The 6,000-nt window shown below is 50.1% G+C and overlaps 1 protein-coding gene across 1 annotated transcript in view; it reads right to left on the reverse strand.

Moving 5' to 3' along the window:
• Positions 1 to 2,119, reverse strand: part of LOC138663580 (oocyte zinc finger protein XlCOF22-like) — a 113,050-nt gene extending 110,931 nt beyond the window's left edge. Inside the window, exon 1 of the mRNA XM_069749829.1 lies at positions 2,002 to 2,119. The gene's annotated coding sequence lies outside the window, so the exon portion shown is untranslated. The remainder of the gene's footprint in view (positions 1 to 2,001) is intronic.
• Between the last annotated feature and the right edge of the window lie 3,881 nt (positions 2,120 to 6,000).

The following is a 6,000-nucleotide window of genomic DNA, read 5'->3' on the forward strand; positions in this document are numbered from 1 at the left end:
TGACATGACTGATTTAAGGGCATAAAAATTAAAAGTTTGAAAATTTAAAAATTTTCTCCTAACTTCCAATTTTTTTTCACAAGTAAACAAGTCATATCAAAGAAATGTTACCACTATCATGAAGTGCAACATGTCACAAAAAAACAAAACAAATCAGGAAAACAAAATCAGTGGGATCAACTGAAGTGTCCAGAGTTATTACCTCAAAGTGACTGTGGTCAGAATTGTGAAAATTGGCCTGGTCAGGAATGTGAAAACAATATTCGGGATGAAGAGGTTACATACACCCTATAGCGCCACATGAAAGACACTAAAGGATACAACTTTATAATCCTTAGGGGGCTGACAATAATCTAAGCGCTCCCTCCTATAACAACTCTCCCTGAGCTGCTTCCTGAGGACGGTGTGCCGAGCGTCGTGTCACTGGGTCTTCTATAAACCCGATAACGTGACGCGGCCGGACAGTCACAGTAATACCAGCACCCAACATGGCTACAGCATCACCGTGTATGGCGGGCAATCCCTGCATGTTTATTGGCTGCACTCAACATAGAGAATAATGGAGCCTCCAGCACCGACCTCCACCCACAGAGCCGTACTCCACATAGAGAATAATGGAGCCTCCAGCACCGACCTCCACCCGCAGAGCCGCACTCCACATAGAGAATAATGGAGCCTCCAGCACCGACCTCCACCCGCAGAGCCGCACTCCACATAGAGAATAATGGAGCCTCCAGCACCGACCTCTACCCACAGAGCCGCACTCCACATAGAGAATAATGGAGCCTCCAGCACCGACCTCCACCCGCAGAGCCGCACTCCACATAGAGAATAATGGAGCCTCCAGCACTGACCTCCACCCGCAGAGCCGCACTCCACATAGGGAATAATGGGGCCTCCAGCACCGACCTCCACCCGCAGAGCCACACTCCACATAGAGAATAATGGAGCCTCCAGCACCGACCTCCACCCGCAGAGCCGCACTCCACATAGAGAATAATGGAGCCTCCAGCACTGACCTCCACCCACAGAGCCGCACTCCACATAGGGAATAATGGGGCCTCCAGCACCGACCTCCACCCGCAGAGCCGCACTCCACATAGAGAATAATGGGGCCTCCAGCACCGACCTCCACCCGCAGAGCGGCACTCCACATAGAGAATAATGGGGCCTCCAGCACCGACCTCCACCCGCAGAGCCGCACTCCACATAGAGAATAATGGAGCCTTCAGCACCAACCTCCACCCGCAGAGCCGCACTCCACATAGAGAATAATGGAGCCTCCAGCACCGACCTCCACCCGCAGAGCCGCACTCCACATAGAGAATAATGGAGCCTCCAGCACCGACCTCCACCCGCAGAGCCGCACTCCACATAGAGAATAATGGAGCCTCCAGCACCTACCTCCACCCACAGAGCCGCACTCCACATAGAGAATAATGGAGCCTCCAGCACCGACCTCCACCCGCAGAGCCGCACTCCACATAGAGAATAATGGAGCCTCCAGCACCGACCTCCACCCGCAGAGCCGCACTCCACATAGAGAATAATGGAGCCTCCAGCACCGACCTCCACCCGCAGAGCCGCACTCCACATAGAGAATAATGGAGCCTCCAGCACCGACCTCCACCCGCAGAGCCGCACTCCACATAGAGAATAATGGAGCCTCCAGCACCGACCTCCACCCGCAGAGCCGCACTCCACATAGAGAATAATGGAGCCTCCAGCACCGACCTCCACCCGCAGAGCGGCACTCCACATAGAGAATAATGGGGCCTCCAGCACCGACCTCCACCCGCAGAGCCGCACTCCACATAGAGAATAATGGAGCCTTCAGCACCAACCTCCACCCGCAGAGCCGCACTCCACATAGAGAATAATGGAGCCTCCAGCACCGACCTCCACCCGCAGAGCCGCACTCCACATAGAGAATAATGGAGCTTCCAGCACCGACCTCCACCCACACTCCACATAGAGAATAATGGAGCCTCCAGCACTTACCTCCACCCGCAGAGCCGCACTCCACATAGAGAATAATGGAGCCTCCAGCACCGACCTCCACCAGCAGAGCCGCTGTCCACATATGGCGCTCTCGCTGCTCTGTGCGCACAGGACCTGTGATGAGGTCACAGGAGGGGAGGAGTCAGGGGTCACATGATCAGGCGCCTCAGTGTATGCAGGACTCTGCTGTGCTGGTTGTCATGGTGCTGGATGAGGGGAAGTTTATGTGTGGGGTCCAGAGGGGTTTACAGTGTGGATGTAGCAGAGCCATGTGTGTACGAGGTGTATGGAGCAGAGCCGTGTGTACAAGGTGTACGGAGCAGAGCTGCATGTGTATGGAGCGGAGCCACGTGTGTATGAGGTGTGCAGAGTGGAGCCGTGTGTGTCATTGGTGTACTGTGCGGATCTGTGTAGGGCTGGCGTCACACTTAGCGTAGGGAAGTACAGTCCGTTTTTTACAGGCGTAATATGCAGAAAAGTTCCTGAACAGTGATCCGTATTCAACACGAGGATGCAATTTTTTCTCAAAAAATTATCTGTTCGTCATCTGCATGGCATCCGTATGGCGAGATTTTCTCGCCGACTTGCAAAATGGATATAGAATGGATCCGTGGGCTCAAATATTCATGAGAACATATATACTGTCTATATATATATATATATATATGTCAGTGAGACATATATATATATATATATATATATATATATATATATATATATATATATATATATATATTTAATACAGAGCTAGATAGCGGAAGCGGAAAAGCCGGTAATTCACTTGCCGGCTTTTGCTATCTCCTTATCAAACCTGACAGGATATGAGACATGGGTTACATACAGTAAACCATTTCATATCCATTTCTTTGAATATTCCTCACAAATAATGTTAGTAGAGTGTGTGTGCAAAATTTGGGGGCTCTAGCTGTTAAAATAAAGGGTTAGATCACAGAACAAACTGGCGTGGGCTCCCGCGCAATTTTCTCTGCCAGAGTGTGAAAGCCAGTGACTGAGGGCAGATATTAATAACCTAGAGAGGGACCATGGTTATTGCCCCCCCCACCCCGGCTAAAAACATCTGCCCCCTCCCGACTAAAAACATCTGCCCCCCCCGACTAAAAATATCTGCCCCCAGCCACCCCAGAAAAGGCGCATCTGTAAGGCTGCCGTCACACTAGCAGTATTTGGTCAGTATTTTCCATCAGTATTTGCAAGCAAAAACCAGGAGTGGGTGATAAATACAGGAGTGGTGCATATGTTTCTATTATACTTTTCCTCTAATTGTTCCACTCCAGGTTTTGGCTTACAAATACTGATGTAAAATACTGACCAAATACTGCAAGTGTAACGGCAGCCTAAGGCTACTTTCACACATCAGGTTTTTTCATTCCAGCTGTTTACGGCTCTTTAGAGAAAAACCGGAACCGTTTAAAAAAAAAAACAGAACCGGTTTTTCTCCATTGACTTGTATTAGTGCTGGATTGCGCCGGATGGCCCTGCGTTTCTTCCTAATCCTTCCGGATCCGGCTAAAATTCCAGTTCCGGCATCTGGAAAAAACGTCTACTGTAACGTTTTTTGTCTGCGGCGATAAAGCCGTAAGGGCCGGATCTGGCTCTACCGGCTTTTCGCTACAATGCATGTCTACGGACGCCAGATCCAGCGGCCTGATCCGGCTTTTGAAACTGAGCATGCTCAGAACCTATTGGCCTGCCCCCAGGACACATATATAAACCAATGCCATTGAGGCCCTCACTCATTTCCAGCCATACTGCCAGCCAGAGAGCCCACACCCTGCCAAGAATCTTCCGGACCCTGCCAAAAGAGCCAGCCAGAGAGCGGAGCCAAGCCTGCCAGAGAACGGAGCCAAACATGTCAGAGCAGGGCTAAGCCATGTCTTCTTCTGGGAGCCCTCCCTCCCGTCGGCAGCGCACTGAGGTAAATGTATATGCTTTTAATTTTGCTCTTGCTCTCGCTCTCTCTCTTTGTGTGTGTGTGTGTATATGTATGTGTGTATTTATATATTAATTTATTTCGCCATCTTTCTTTTTTGTAGGAAGCTGCTGCCGCAGCACAAGAGGTGCTCCCAGAAGAAGAGCGAAGGGGAGGAGAAACACCTGGAGCGGGATCACAATTGGTAAGTTTCTTTCATTTATCGCAGAACCACAACCTCACACTACACCCAACACATAACAACACAAGATACTTACAGAAAGATCGCAGCACACTACACATCCAAACTGACCATTTCAGACATCACACAACACATACAAAATGATCATTATAGATATCATACGGCACACAACACATAAAAAGGCTACATACAAGCACATCATTTTTATGTTATTTTTCTTCGGAGTTCGGATTCTGGTGCTCGATCCAGAGGTCCTCCCAGTGGCTCCCAGGGTCGTGAGTCAGGGTGGCCGTCATCGTGTAAGCATCTTTTTTTTTTTTTGTTTGCTTTGTTTTTTTGGTATTTTATTTGTTTTGAATCTAATTTTATTTTTTTGCCCTTTTTTATAACAGGCTTCACAGCGTGCTCCTGACAGGGAGCCGCTGTGGAACATGGGTGACCATCGCCATGCTGATATCATCGTGACCCGTCGACTCTGGGAGCAAGTCTGCCAGCATCTTATAGAGAAGTGGAAGGACCTCGATGTTCGGGCCCAGAATCAAGAACGTAAGTATACTCAGTTCAGTTTTCTTGATGCATTCTAAGTATTGTTTCTAACCAATTTGTGTTTCTCCTTTTTTAACAGGTGAGAGGATTGTGAAATGGTGGCGGTCGATCAGGGATCGCTTTAAGAAGGAGTTCAACAAAGAGATGCGGGCCCCGAGTGGTTCTGGAGGATGCAGGAGCAGATACAAGTATGCCAAAGCCCTGTCGTTCCTCAGGACAACGATGGTGACTCGAAGGTAAATATTACCCACCATATGTAATAGCCAATGTTTAACATGTGTAAACCTCTTTTGCTCTTTCAGCCAGGGCCATGCAATATCAGTATATTAATTGTTTGTTTTTCTCTTTTTTTCCACAGCACCGTCGGGAGCCTGCAGCAGAGTTGAACCCTTCTGGGGCGATCCCTCAGGAGGCCGCCACCGAGGAACACTTCAACAGTCCCGGCCACTCTGCACCTTCCCACTCTGCACCTTCCCAGCCTTCCCACACATCGGATCCCTCTGTCCCATCCGCGAGCGCTGGAGCATCCTGGCCGGTTCCATTGCATGTATCTGCTGGTGAGGATATAGCATTTCCTGTACCCCACCCCTCTGCTGCTGCCACCTCTAGTACACCTGTAGCTTTGGGGCAACAGCGGCAGAGGGGTCAGGTACAGAGCTATGCGCCCGAGTTCTTACACCTGAACACATCCTTTCAGAACTGTCTCAAAGTTTTGTCCGAGCAAATGGCTGCAGGTTTCAATTTCATAAATAAAAGTATGCTCGAGATGCATACACTTCTGTTATCGATGCGTTCAGAGGCAAGACAGTCACCGAACAACACTTTTTTCCAGTCGGTACTCAAGCAAATGGAGACGCTCTCTGCTTCTCAGCAGATGCAAGTAATGGAATCCTGCCAATCTACTCTAGCGCTCATTGCCTCAAAAGCCGAGACTCTTGCCACCCATCCTGCACCTGCCCCCCCTTCCTCCACTGTCCATCACTACAGCCACTACCATCCTCCTGACCTGTACCACCAACCTGCCTGTGCCCCATCCCAAAAACCTCACCATCACCCACATCGTGCCCGTGCCCCGTCCCACCAGCCACACTACTACCAGCGTTCCCGTGCCCCATCCCACCAGCCAGACTACCAGCGTCCCGCCCAGTCCCACCAGCCAGACTACCAGCGTCCTGCCCGTGCCCCTTCCCACCATTCTGACCAATATGATGATCCCGACCCATACCACTTCCCATCTACTTCATCCGCCCTCCTCTCCCTGCCCGCTACCAACAGCCTCTTTCACCTCCTTCCCAACCCTCTTCTCCACCCATCATTGCTT

This window comes from Ranitomeya imitator, chromosome 2 (assembly GCF_032444005.1).
Source record: "Ranitomeya imitator isolate aRanImi1 chromosome 2, aRanImi1.pri, whole genome shotgun sequence".
Classification (NCBI taxonomy): domain Eukaryota; kingdom Metazoa; phylum Chordata; class Amphibia; order Anura; family Dendrobatidae; genus Ranitomeya; species Ranitomeya imitator.